The sequence below is a fragment of the Pipistrellus kuhlii genome, unplaced genomic scaffold (assembly GCF_014108245.1).
Source record: "Pipistrellus kuhlii isolate mPipKuh1 unplaced genomic scaffold, mPipKuh1.p scaffold_m20_p_3, whole genome shotgun sequence".
Lineage (NCBI taxonomy): Eukaryota > Metazoa > Chordata > Mammalia > Chiroptera > Vespertilionidae > Pipistrellus > Pipistrellus kuhlii.
In genome coordinates this window covers 33,918,794-33,933,418 of record NW_023425529.1, presented here as the reverse complement: position 1 = coordinate 33,933,418, position 14,625 = coordinate 33,918,794, and the positions used below count along the sequence as shown (strand labels likewise).

The window sequence follows — 14,625 nt, the reverse complement described above, 5'->3', positions numbered from 1 at the left end:
AAGGTATGTTATACTAAATGCATAAGAACAATGGACAGTGCTTTCCTGAGCTAACGTCTGACCTTTGCTAAGGGAGTTATAGGCCTGAGATGTGACTTTGCCATAATCTGCCCAGTTAGGAATTTATGATGAGACCATCCTGTGTGGTCACTCTCTGTCACTGAGCTTGCCAGGCCTGTCATGTAGCAGCCTGAGCTTGTCGGGTCTGCTATGTCGCTCTTTTTGAACCACAAGGTTACTTAGTATTGTTTGATATCCTGGTAATAAATCTGGTGAGTAAATGGCTTTTGTGTGTGTGTGTGTGTGTGTGTGTGTGTGTGTGTGTGTGTGTTTAGTTCTGTGAGGCGTTCTAGCAAATAAATCAAACCCAAGGTAGAGGTCATAGGCACAGGAAACAATCTGGGCTTGAAACTGGTGTCTGAAGCAGAGGAAATCCTATGGGACTGAGCTGAAAACGATGAGATCTGATCTATCTCCGGAAAGATAACATCAGAATCGAGTTAATTCTCCAACATACCTGCTGGTGTCAGAGAACTGCCTCGACACACACACACACACACACACACACACACTGGAATTGGGTCTAGAAGCCCTTTCACACTGTCATTCTCATGAAGGATTAGGAGAAACTATGGGGTTAGACAGTTCATATTGGAAACCCTGACATGAGTCACAAGATTAAACTGGTACTGGAGAAAGTCTTGTAGTTTTTTACTTGAACAGGATATTGAAAAAGTGACATGACATGAAGTGAAAAAATAAAAAATAAAAAAATAAATCAAAGTTTGAGAATTGAAATGTTACCAGAGAACCAAGCTTCCCATGCTGCTCATGGGAGGGAGGTTTTTGGGGTCGACTGAAATAAGAATTTTCAGAATCCCACACGGGAGAATGAGATGTAGAAAAAGGCTTTATTTGTGTGCAGTTACATTTCCCGGGTTCCAAAGAGCCAACTCACTTAAGCCAGTCCTGAAGGAGGGGCAGCTGTGGGGTCAGCAAAGCCAAAAGCAAGACCAGTGTCCAGAGTTTCTGTTCCCATGTTGCAGCCAAATGTAACTCAGCTAATTAAAGTCATTAGTCCATTGTGTGAAGTTCCGCGTGGCCATGTGTCATGTGGACACAGAGGAGTGTACAACCCTGCCGCAGGATAGACAGGAACCCAGAGTGCCAGAGAGAGAAGAAAGCGTGTTTCTTTGTCTAGAAGTTTAAATGCTCAGGTTTCCTGTGCTTGCCATACTTGCACATTCTGGCCACTAATTTGTTCCTAGGAGTGACTGATGGGCAAGCATCTTCCCCCACCACTCAGACCTTATGGGGCATGCATCTAAACTGCCTTTGTCCAGTCCCTTCCCCCCTCCATCACTGGGGAATAGATAGGGGAGTGTTAAATGCAGCTTTTTGGCAAAGCTGTATAAATGGCATGCCTATATTATCCAGCCCCCTTCCCTTTTACTCCTTTCCTGCTCAATAATAACCAGGTTAGTACATGGTATTACAAATAAACTGGTAAAAATGTCAACTCCCAGTCACAGACCATTAGCATAGCTGTTTGGGAACTCACTAGTGTCTTTGAAAGACCCATATTTTTATTTAACACATAATTGTATTATTCATGTCAAATGAAGCCATGTTTTCCTCTCTGGCATTTAGATAGAGACAGCTGTTTTAAAATCATACATAGAAATTCGGTGAATAACTTGAAAAAATGACACAATTCTCAGAATTTCGCAATAGTATCGAGTAGAAGAGCACTACATTGCAACAAACAGGAAAAATCGGGGCAGACTAGAATGCTCTCCTGAGAAATAGCCCGGCCAAAGCTAGGGAGTGCTTTCTTCACATTATTATCATTAAAGTAAGAAATTGACTCCAATGTGAGCAATATGAAAAGGGAGGTACAAATCAATAACCACCTGAAATACATTCCACAATAAAAATGAAACTGATTAAGTCACAGAAGAAGCTCCGAATGCTCTCTAGTGTTCAAATGATCAGTTTTCAAAATCTATTAGCAAATCTACCTCTTAAGCAGCTTCTCCAGACTGTATATTGTACTCGGAATCACATGTTTTTCTCTTGACACTTTAGTATCATAACAGGGGATAGATTAAAACTTGAACTACTCACATAATAGATTTTTGTTCAGGTAATTAAAGATAGCAGCTGGAGTTTTGACTTCTATTGACATGTTTGAGGAAGAGAAAGAAACATGATCCTTGACCAACATGTTGGAATCTCAGAGGGGGTAAGTGGTTTTCCACATGAGTAATGATTAATCTGAGCTCAGAAGAGCTCTTATACTCTTACTCTGTGGATTTGATAATTTTGTGCTTCAAAGCATTCAACCATAATGAAGTGTACAAATAACATCATCTCACAATAAGTATGATAATCAGAATTTATGTTTAAAATATCTGTGTTCAAAGGTTCCAGAATATTTGCTTAAATTTAAAAAAAAAAAAAAAACCTGGATGATCTTAAGCACAAATAAATTCTACCCATCAACTTCTTAAGTAGAACTGTGAATGTGTCTTTTACTTCAGCTATAGGAGAAAAAAAAGAAACACAATGTTAACACTGAAATTTACTTTTCTCTTTCCTTTTGGCATCTTGTTTTCAGATATTTATATATAAATATATAAATATCAGATGGTAAAGAAAGTCAGATGGTAAAGAAAGTCAGAATATCAGTTTAATTAATTCAAATTCAGATGGTAAAGAAAGTCAGAATATCAGTTTAATTAATTTAAATATATGGATGGAATATATTTAAATATCACATGAGTGGTCCTCCTTTAAACTCAGCCTTTGTGTCATCACATTGAGAAAGATACCAAACTATTATAATCAAAAGCAGCCATTTGACCACTTCATTCTCATTACAGTTCTTTGGGACTGTTTTGGTGCCAGGGAAGATCCTGCACTTGCTTTGTGAGGACCACAATTAGAATTGTCAGTCCTCAAAAGTCAACATGCTCAGAAGTGTGGAGAAGCATGGGACTTGGTTGGAAAGTCTATAAGGAGGATTCTCCTAAAGGTCAGAGGCCTCTAGGGTAAGGTGACTAGATTTTAACATTGGTAAATTGGGACACCATTGACGGGGGCAAGGGGGGGTTGATTAAAAATTTGGTCTATATGGAGCAACAAAAATTTTCATAGAATGCAAAAATAATATTGTAATATATATTTTTTAATTTCAACATAAGTACAATTAACAAATATAATAAATAAAAAATTATGTATAGTATTTTTTATTCTTTGGCATATTTCTCATTTGAGTGAATTCTAACAACTGATCAACAATGCAAATTTGATAAACAGTTCTCAATAATCAATTCTTAACAATTATTTGTTATTCTTAAAGTTTAACATTATAAAATTAACAAAAATAATATAAAACTCATATCCTAGCTAAATAGCCATGTGGCCACCAAAAACCATATATTCCCTTCCTATTCTCTCCCCATTCCCTATCTTGTTGTGCATTCTTTTCAAAAATTGGGACTTTTTTTAAAACGCTGAGGGACACAGGACAAATTGTTAAAAATCGGGACTGTCCTGCCAAAAGTGGGATGTCTGGTCACCTTATTCTAGGGGGACCTTGTTGAAGGCAGCAGACACTGCCTTGACTTTTCCAAACAAGTCTGAGCACCCAGGTGTTTTACTGGAATCTTTATATTTAGTCATCAAAATGTCCTTGTCTGAAAGATACTATAGATACATGTCTTTTCTCAAGAATACTTACCCTATTGATAATATCTAATAGTTAATTTTAGTTCAAGCTGTTGTTACAATAAAAGCCTAAGGAGGCAGGTGAATGGGGCTGTCTGGTTCCTTTAGCCAGGCAGTCCCTTAGCCCTCTCTTTCACAGAAACATGTGCCAGAGTAATCATTCATCTGTCTCTCAGAGTCTGCTGGTCAGCCCCAGAACGGGAGCAGAAATTAGCTGTTTGCTTTAGGTTTCTATTTAATTGAAGCATAGAAATTATTATATATAGATGAGGTATATATAAGTGTTTGATTTGCAAAATGCTAGGGATTCCTTGACATGAAAAAGGTTGTATACATGAAAGATATTATCACTGATTTTCTGAACAAAGAGAGAGAAAACGGGGGAGGAGAGATAAAGGCAATGAAAAGGAGTGCATGCTAATGTGCTCATGGGCAAATAGTCTGTTGACTTTCTGATGCTTCCCTAAAATTCAGCATTCTCACACAAAAGCCACCATCATTGTCAGACTAACATGCTCATAACTGATGAACAGAATTTATATTACTTTCTGCTGCATTGCCATTCCTCAGCTCTAAGGTCAGCCATAATATTTGGAGTTTTGTAAGCCTTTAAGAAGAATTGTGAAAGCAAAAGCTTCTGGGTTCTACAAAAGAGAGATATTTTTAAATTTTTGCTTCTTCATGCTTATTTCAAAGAACACAAGGAAATTCCGATATCTCTGATTAAGAGAAGGATATTGAACATTCAAAACCATGTTTGCTAAAAATACCAATATTAAATAAAATGAATGGTAAGCAGAAGGAAATTATAAAGTGTCATCATTTTTTACATTTAAATTAAGAACTGATTAGATGTTATTTAGTTTGTAGATACAGCAAACAAAAGAGCCTGTCCCTTTAGAATGTTATTCTTTTGAAGTGAATACATTTAGATGTTTAAAAAGAACAAGAATTAAAAATCTAAGAGTGGCTTGCCTTTAAGCTTGTCATTGACTATGACAGAGCCTATAAGTCTGTTTCTCATTACTGCTTTGCCTCCAGAAAAGAAAATGTCATGTAGAATACATTGAGAGAAATGATGTGGAATCTGGAAGAGCCAGGATAAGAAAACCTAAAGATCTCCTTTAAACGTGGAATTTGGTGTGTTTATGTTAAATAAGTAAAGGACTCTCAATGAACAAGTTCTGAGTCTTAATAATAACACTTCCCCTTTAACACAGATTTCAAGTATATTGACTTCTTTTCGTCTCTTTGTCTAGAAAAACAAAACAAAAACATGGCACTAGTTTCTTATTGCATAAAGATATGGGGTAAAAGTTTAAATTTATACATAAGTTCCTGGTTTGCTTGGTAATAGAAGAAACAACACTGATAAATAAGGTAGGGACAACAAAAACATTGCAGGTCAGAAAATATTTTGTAGATGGTATAGTTTAAGAAAATAAATCTTAAGGTCTAGGTTATTAGTCTTCCCTGGACCATTATGCAAAGTATAACCTACAAGTATCACACTCTTCATCTTTATAAGTTCTTCATTGATGCCAAAAGAAAGTCAAATTTGTACTTATCTGACCTAATAAAGAGGGAATATGCTAATTGACCATCACACTGTTGCAAAGATGGTGGTGCCCACAGCCAATAAGGAGGGAATATTCTAATTGACTGCCCTGCCCTCAAAAATGGCGGTGTCCACAGCCATAAGATGGTGTCACCTACGCCCCTCAGCCTTGCTGGGGTGGCAGGTGTGGCAAGGCCAGGCCCACCCCCAAGCAGGCCCGGCCTTGCCGTGCACCTACCTTAAGAGTTCCCCAGTCCCCTCAACTTCCTAGCCCCCCAGGGCCAGCCCAAGGTGCAGGCATGCCTCGGATGGTGTCTGCCCAAGGCTCAGTAACCAGGGCCAGCTGAGGCTTGCCCTGCCGGCAGTGGCAGCAGCAGAGGTGTGATGAGGGCATCGCCTTCCCCTGATTGCCTGGTCACCTCCCACTCCTAAGGGCTCTTGGACTGTGAGAAGGGGCAGAATGGGCTAAGGGATCCCCCCACTTCAGTGCATGAATTTGCATGCACCAGACCTCTAGTAATGTATATATTCAATACTAATGTATCTGCTGAGGAATTCAGCTATGGATTTATCCCCCCACATACATTCATCCAAGTCAAGATTTTAGCACATCATGCATTTACTGGTTTCGTGAATTTGGGGGACCCAGATCAAAAAGGTTGTCAACCTCAGTTTCATTCTCATTTCCAGCTAGCCATAAAATGTAAGTCACTGTGCCTTATATCACCCATGTTAACCATGTTCACTGACTACATTGTTGGTTGGCTCAAATGAATAAGCAAATCTTTACATGTATGTATACTTATACTCAGGGTGGTGACCTTTTAGACTCAAAACTTAAAGTGTTAGCTCCATTGGCCAGTTTGACAGATCTAATAGCTAGATATGAGTAAAGTGCCAGCATTGTCTGAGATGTTAAAAAACTACTATAGTGACATGAGAAGTGTTTTCTTATTGGTTGTGATAAAATAAAAATCAATGATGAAGGTTTCTTCATAAAGGTAAGTAGCTTGGAAACAGATCAAGATTTCTGGCAAGGTATTGCTGAATAAGATAGCAATTAGAAAGACAGGTGTGAAGGAAAATTACTGCCCTTATTCTTACTACTAATCCTATCTACAATAATAAAAGAGTAATATGCAGATTGACCATCACTCCAACACATAGGATGGCTGTCCCCATGTGGTCAAAGATCCTGTCCCCATGTGGACACAAGATGGCCAGCAGGGGAGGGCAGTTGGGAGGGACCAAGCCTGCAAGGGAGGGCAGTTAAGAGGGAGCAGGCCTGGAAGGGAGGGCAGTTGAAGGCGATCAACCCTGCAGGGGAGGGCAGTTAGGGTGAACAGGCTGGCAGAGGAGGGAAGTTGGGGACAAACGGGCTGGCTGGGGATCAGTTAGATATCAATCAGGCTGACATGGGAGTGGTTAGGGCAGTGTTTCCCAACCTTCTCTCATGATGAGAATCACCTGGTGGAGTTGTTAAAACACAGATTCCTGAATCCCAACTAAGAAGTGCTAAACTAGAATTTTTGAGAACATATAGGTAAAATTGCATACCTAACTTAGTGCTCTGTATATAAAATCTGTCTTAGAGCACTAGTTAAGTATACAATTTTACCTATATGTTCCCAAAAATTCTAGTTTAGCACTTCTTAGTTGGGATTCAGGAATCTGTGTTTTAACAACTCCACCAGGTGATTCTCATCATGAGAGAAGGTTGGGAAACACTGGGTTAGGGGGTGATCAGGCTGGCAGGCAGAAGCGGTTAGGAGTAATCAGGAAGGCAGTCAGGCGAGCAGTTGGGAGCCAGCAGTGCTGGATTGTGAGAGGGATGTCCAACTGCATGTTTTGGCCAGATCCCACTGGAATTGGGTCTAAACGGGCAGTCGGACATCCCTCAAGGGGTCCCAGTTTGGAGAGGGTGCAGGCTGAGCTGAGGGACACCACTTCCCCATGCACAAATTTCGTGCAATGGGCTTCTAGTTAACAATAATTGAGTGCTTCCTATCTCCTAAATATTATACATATATTATCCTCTTATTCTTACAATAACTTTACATCACTTCAGAGATGTGGCAACTAAGGCACAGAGGAGTTCATTAACTTGTCCTAGATTAGCTGAACTACTTACTAAATGATGGAGGATGTCTGGTTCTATTCTTATCCTCAGTTGGCTTAAATCTCTTATAATCCACTTTAGTTTGGAGCCAGATATTAACAATTACCCACAGACAATGGGTTATGAAGAGCAGAAAAAGAGGAAACCAAATTTTTCTCAGTTTTTCCCTAGGACTAACCTGCATCCCACGTACGTTGGGGCGGCAGTGCAGATTGCTCATCTCTAGGTTCCTAAGATATTGCCCAGAGCAAAGGCTACTCACTGTGTGGGCTTCTTTTCTGGTGCCAGAATCAAGGCAGGGAAGCTACCCTCTTTCATCATTTCCTTTACATGCTACAGGCAGTTCTCTCCACAGTACATGAAATGGAGCTAACTGATCATTAATAGTAATTGTTGGGACTTCCTTTGATTCTGACATAGAGGTGAGACTCCCTGTGGTGAATCTGTGAGAGTGAGGTATTTTAAGAGAAGGAATTACTACATCCTACATTTTTTACTCCAATCTACAAAGTCAGTGAAAACAATGTTGCAGCTCCTACATTCTTCAGATTCTGGGAATGAGGTCTCAATTGACTGACTTCCCCAAACTCATCCAAGTTCCTTGGTGTCAAAACGGTGATTAGATCCATATTGGGGAGGATCCCAAGTTAGTGCTCCTTCATAAGACAATTTTAAAGTTATATCTGTTTATATTCTAATGGGCACTTAGGATTAAACATCAAGCACACATAAAATAAGAATATATTCAGAGGAAACAAAAACCTTAATGGCTTTTGAAGTGAGCGTTGAAATAATAATGAGTTAGTAAAAGGAATGGGTAGAACAGTATAGGTGGCAAAGATGTATCTATACTTAAGAAAATAATGTGGGTAAGGGGGTGGGTGGAGGTGGAGAGAGTCTGGAGGGATAAATGGTGATGAAAAAAAAAGAAAAGAAATAGGACTGAAAATATAGCTGTAAGTCAAATGGAAGCCACAGTTGGCTAGAGTAGGAGTACTATGCTTGGGAACATGAGGGAGAAGGTGAAACATATGCCAGGGGTTAGTGGGAAGTTTGTGGAACAGGGACTCTGTATCAGGCTCAGCTGAGTTGTTTTCTTTTTGCTTTTTTAAGATATGCATTATTACCTAACTAGAGGCCCGGTGCATGAAATTCGTACATGAGGGTGGGGGGGTCCCCTCAGCCCAGCCTGAACCCTCTCCAAGCTGAAACATCCCTCTCACAATCTGGAACTACTGGCTCCTAACTGCTCACCTGCCTGCCTGCCTGATTGCCCTAACCACTTCTGCCGGCCTGCCTGATCACCCCTAACCTCTCTGCCTGATTGCCCCAACCATCTCTGCCTGCCTGCCTGATTGCTCCTAACTGCCTCTCCCACAGCCCCCGCCATGGTGGCTTTGTCTGGAAGGACATCCGGTCTATCCGGTATAATTAGCATATTACCCTTTTATTAGTATAGATATCCCCACCCCACCCCCTCCAGTAAAGTGGCTATGATCATTATATCCATTTTATATTTTTTATTAAAAAAAGACTAAGTTAAGTAGATCCTGGATCTGAAGTTCAAATCAAGACTAAGTTCCTTTAATAATTATAGTATGGGGATTGTTATACCAAAGAGTCTTGCTAAGAAAAAGACCACTGCGCGTCTCAGAGAATATTTGAAGTTTTCCTATAAACATGCAGACTACACTTAAAATTGCTTTGCTCCTAACTAATGCAGGGATTAGAAGCATTTAATTGTCACTGAAGTAGCTATACATAGCAAATCTCTGAACTTTGCCTCTTCGGGTCACTTTAAAACTTTGCTTACTTAGCTACATGGAAACCACATTATAAATTGATGAGAACTTGCTTCAAGGAAACAAGATCATAAATGTTTAAACAACAGTAAATCACGCACTAATAGTTGCGCTTTCCACATTTCTCTGAGCAGTATCAATTAAATCGCACCTCAGAACTTGAGTGCTGGAATGGATCACAAGATTTCAGTCCCAAATGCATATTTTTCTTGCAACACAAGTTTATGGAAAAATTGTAATGCTTGAATAAAAGGAATATAGCAAAGTAAATAAAATAAAAAATGAATGCATGCTTCAGAATCACTGAAACTGAGTTTGAATTTGGACGTTGACACTAGTTACATCACTTAGTTATCAGTACCTATGCCACTGCTGTAGGTAGAAAGCAAATGAAATAATATACAAGATTAGGTAGCATTTGGCAAATACTAAGCCATGGATTAATGATAGCTGTTATTAGTGGGCACTTTGAAATAAGGCATAAAATAAATTAGCACAGGGAAGTCTGCATTAGTGCATGGCAGTCTCAGTGTGTCTGCTACAGGAGGACTCTAAAAAGGTCAATCTCATTGGCCTTGTATGCAAAAATCTGCATAAATTTGTCAATATAACCAGGGATAAATAGCAGGAATCCCAGACTCCTACTTGGCTCAGATCCCATCTGTATGATTTTGCCTAATCAGTTTACCATCTTTGGGGCTCAGTTTTCTCATGTGTAAAATCATATAGCAGCAGTCTCTGTACTCTACAGTGGTGAGGATTAAATGCAGGAATCAATGCTGAGCCCTGCCTCGGGGCCTCACATACAGCAAGCACTGAAGACATGTCATCTGAATGGTAAGCTGGCTGCTCCTGGTCTCACCTCCTGCCCCATCTACGTGGACCCCGCTGGCCTGTTCAAACCCAGCCCCTGCAGTTGCCAGCACCTTCCTGTGAGTTAATCTTCCTTTCCCCTGCATGTATTGCTATGACTACCTAGGATTCCCTCTGTACTTCCCCTACCTAACTCACTCTTTTTTGTTGTTGTTTTACTTTGTTTTGTTCATCTTCACCAGAGGATAATGTTTCCCATTGATTTTCAGAGATAGTGGAAGGGAAGGAGAGAGAGAGAGAGAGAAAGAGAAACATGGCTGTGAGAGAGACGCGTTGATTGGCTGCCTTCCACACAAGCTCGACCAGGCCTGGGGTTGAGCCTGCAACACAGGTATAATACATGCCCTTGACTGGAATCGAACCTGCGACCCTTCAGTGCGCAGGCCGGCTCTCTAACCACTGAGCAAACTGGCTAGGTAGGAAGTTTCCTTAACTCACTCCTACTGTTTTTCAAATCTGCTTCTCAGATGTCCCTCCACTAGGAAGTTTCCCTGTCTCACTGAGATCTAGGTCCTCCTCTGTTTGCCTCAGGTCTGCTGTGCCTCCTGCTACCTAGCACTGTCATTGTGGCCTTTCTCACTGGAACTCGCACTCCTTGAGAGAAAGGTCTTGTGCTTATCCAGGGTCTCACATGGTACTGGATCTTCATAAACTACTAATAAATGATGTGCGATAAATGAATGAATAAATATGGCCAACTTGCTCAAATGTTAGAGCAGTAAAATGTGCTCCTAAAATTAGCCTCCAGCATTTAGGGAAACGCAGCAAAGAAGTTGAGTGTAGCCGTATCTGCATTCAAAGCCTTCACTTGCATTCCCAGCTGTGTGGCTCTGAAGAGTTCTTTAAAATCTCTGTATCTCAGTTTCTTCATCTATAGAATGAAGGTGTTCACAGTATAGATCACATAAGGTGGTGACTAGAGTCAGGAAATTACTCCTGTGAAGTAGTTGGAATGGTGGCTGGTACATTACTGCTGTTCTAGAAATGTTAGCTATACAACAGGGACTGCAAACCCTAGAATATAAAGCAAAAGGCTGACACTGCTGCCCCAGAGGGCTTGAGGACAGTTTGGTGTCAGTGTGAAAGGAGGGGCAGCTGTCACGTGGGAGTTAAATAAAGCCCTTGGTTTACTGGCCAACGGAACAAAAGGTGGTCTAGAGACACCTCTACTCTCACCCTCATACGTGATGGCAGGAGTACTTTGTACATGATATGAACTGGCCTAAGAGGTTTTCATTTAAACACGTTCCTCTTTGCTAAACATGTAGTATTTGTTATCTCCTACTTTTTGCTCCTCTAGGTAACATTCTGATTAGTTTTCCCTTGTTGTAGAATCCTTCAAAATAGCTTGTTTACCTCTCTTGTCAGATTGGAAAGAAGAAGACTTCTATATAGTACAGTGCTGATTTTTAGCAAGTCCCTTGAAATGGATAAAATGTTTAGTCTGTAGACTAGGTAGAGCAACTATTAGAAAGTGAATGAAAAAATGCTAGATTCTTGCTTTATATTCCCCAGAAAGATTCCTCCCTGGCTGAGAAGTTAGAGAAATTACTTCTACTATTTATTTATTTTTTTAAAGCAACTAGAAATAATCCTATGGATCTGAACACGTCTTATCCTCTATTAAAAAAAAAAAAGTAAATAAAATCAATAAAAAGCTAACGATCAAATGAAAATTTAATCCCTAATCATTTTTATAAAGAGGATAAGCTTTATTACTATAATCTATTATTTTAAATTAAAGCATTTATATTAATAAGACAGACAATATAAATTCATATGAATACCAGAAATTTAGACAAATGAATAAACATACAAAATACCTAAATTAAATAGAAAATTCACAATAAATACAATTAAAGCAATAAGTTCCTGGGGTATCATTACAGACTCTGAATCTCATAAATCTTTCTGAACAGTGATTTCCCCAATATTAAAAAAAAGGATTAAAATATCAGCCCTACTTAGTTTATAGCATTATCAGAGAAGAAAATAATAGATTCAAAAGTAATTGTAATGTTACCCGGGTGCACTCTGGGTTTAATATGCCCAGCCTTGCAAATCAATGAAGAAAAATTATGTCGTATTATATAGAACACAGCGTATCTTGACTCAGAATTACCATGCTCTGTGCACTTACGTTGACAAGCAGGAATGTCAATATTTTCCTATAATTAATTCCCTCCAATATTTCTGAGAATTTCTAGGTTTGTTGCTAGTACATGCAATAGAATGTTTCTATTCTCCCTCAGTCTAAGAGCCTCAGAGTAAGAGCACTGACCCAGGAGAAATGGCTGGGGGTGGGGTGGAAGGAGGTGCAGGAAGAGTGGGAGTGGTGCCTCCTGGGAGATCAGGGCTGCAGCCCCTCTGCTGGGCGGCCCTTCTGCAGTGAATCCCTTTCACATCCCGAGTGCAGGGTTCAGGTTCAGGGTTCAGGCTTTGGCGGAGGCTGCACACAAATGAAAGAGACTAGAAAATGTTAATTTGGAAATATTGGGGGACAGGCGGGAGCCCAACTCAAGGAGAAGGACTTCACCCCGCTCTGGCCTTGCTATCCCTTTTACTAAGACTATGGGATACACCCATCGCCTTTAGGCAGGCAATTCCAATAATAGCCAGTCGGCAAAAACTTACATAAAACAAAAAGGTGGCTGTTGCTTCAGCTACCATTGTCTCAACTAGACAGTGGGTGGTTGGCTCTGACCTTTCAGAGCTTCAAGGTTGACCAGACTTCCTGGTTCCTTGTCCACACCTTTCTGCTAGTGAAGACAATGGACAGCTTCCAACACCCTTCTCTGTGCTCTGCTGCCCACCCATGGCCCCTTTCCTCTGACTCTCTCTGCTTTTTTTTTTTTTTTTTTTTTTTTTTTTTTTTTTTTGTAGGATTTCTTATACATCCTAGTATTTTTTCTTTGGATAAGTTAGTATTGATGGAGTTTCCCCAGCAGAGATCTGAAGCTTCAGCCCAGGGGTGACCCCTGCCATTCCTCAATGTCAGAGCCACGCCCCTTCCTGAAGCACTGACCCTCCACAGCAGGTTGGCTGAGGAGTGGCAGGGAGGAGAGCTGACTTATCTGATCAAGAGCAACCTGGGGATGGACTTCACAGTTTCTCCACATCCAGTCCTGCTGCCCACTCCCTCCAGCCCACTCCTTCACTCTTGCTCATTCAGAGTGATTGCTTTTCTGCTCCTGGGTCCAAGTGCCCCGCTGTTTTTGGAAAGTCACATTCTGTATAATCTTGAGTCCCATCAGTATGAATGAGATCCTTGGGCCCAACAAATCACAGGAGCTGTTCTATGAAGCAAGTGCATATTGTGATGTTGAAGACAAATGTGTGCTGCATTCTTTTTAAAAATATATTTTTTATTGATTTCAGAGAGGAAGGGAGAGAAGGAGAGAGATAGAAACATCAGTAACAGAGAATCATTGATTGGTTGCCTCCTGCACATTCCCTCCTGCGGATCAAGCCTGCAACCTGAGCATGTGCCCTGACCAGGAATTGAACTGTGACCTCCTGGTTCATAGGTAAATGCTCAACCACTGAGCTACACCGGCCAGGCATGTGGGCTGCATTCTTAGAAAGGAGGCTGTCCTGACCAGGGCACAGAGAAGGCATCAAGGGGATGGCAGAGCCTTTATTTAGTCCAAATATTTTGTTGTGTGTGTTAATGATTATTATTTTTATATCTAGCGGTTATAAGTGACTCTAAGGTTATAAGTGGATCTATGACACTTACCATTACACCACAAGCTCTCCCTTCTTTTTTTTCATGCTGTGAAGTTATTTTATTTTGTTACAGTTTCTATTCATTGTCAAATACCACAGTGACACACTGTCACTCTCCGTCAGCCAGAAAACTGAAGCTAAAGTAACCAAATAGAGGTTAGATTGTTAGTCTTAATTTAAAAAAAAAAATACACATATCATAACAACCTAAAGTCTACAGAGGCAAAAACAATAAAGGTTAGTGTTAGGTTGTAGGATGCAAACTGAAAGTTGGACTCAGGGAGTTAAAAACCTAATGCAACTTAATTTTACAGTAATGGCTCTATCAAAATAGGAAATGAAATTACTTTGATTTGAAACTCATGATGGGAATAGGCACTTATAAGTCATCAAAGACTGGAATATCTAATTCCAATTTTGGCATTAAGATCCATTTAGATATGGCACTTAATAATCTCATCACTTACTCTGTACCTCAAGCAGTTTTAGATTCAGACAGGTATGGTGTTTGATAGTGATATCCAAAGAATAAGTCATCCTGCATTCATATCATCTGTAGCTGGTGGCTCTGAAGAAACAGCTTCTGAGAAAACATAACAAAAGAGAAAAGCTTTTCTCTTAGTCCTCATTGGTGCTTTGGGATTACTCATTCTCTTCCTAAAATATTCTGCTACGGATCTATAATCATCAACATTGATTCACTTTGGAATTCTGAATAACAGTCCTGATTGGGCTATTGATTCCTATCTCTTCTTCCACACAGCAAAAGGGAACAAAACACAGAGGACATATATAGTTTTTAAATGAAAAAG

At 40.0% G+C, this 14,625-nt stretch overlaps 1 long non-coding RNA gene across 1 annotated transcript; it reads left to right on the top strand.

Moving 5' to 3' along the window:
- The first annotated feature begins 248 nt into the window (after positions 1–248).
- Positions 249–12,719, top strand: LOC123653060. Its single transcript, XR_006742696.1, has 3 exons — positions 249–260; positions 6,624–6,628; positions 12,496–12,719. It is a non-coding gene; the product is annotated as an uncharacterized LOC123653060 (long non-coding RNA).
- Positions 12,720–14,625: the final 1,906 nt, after the last annotated feature.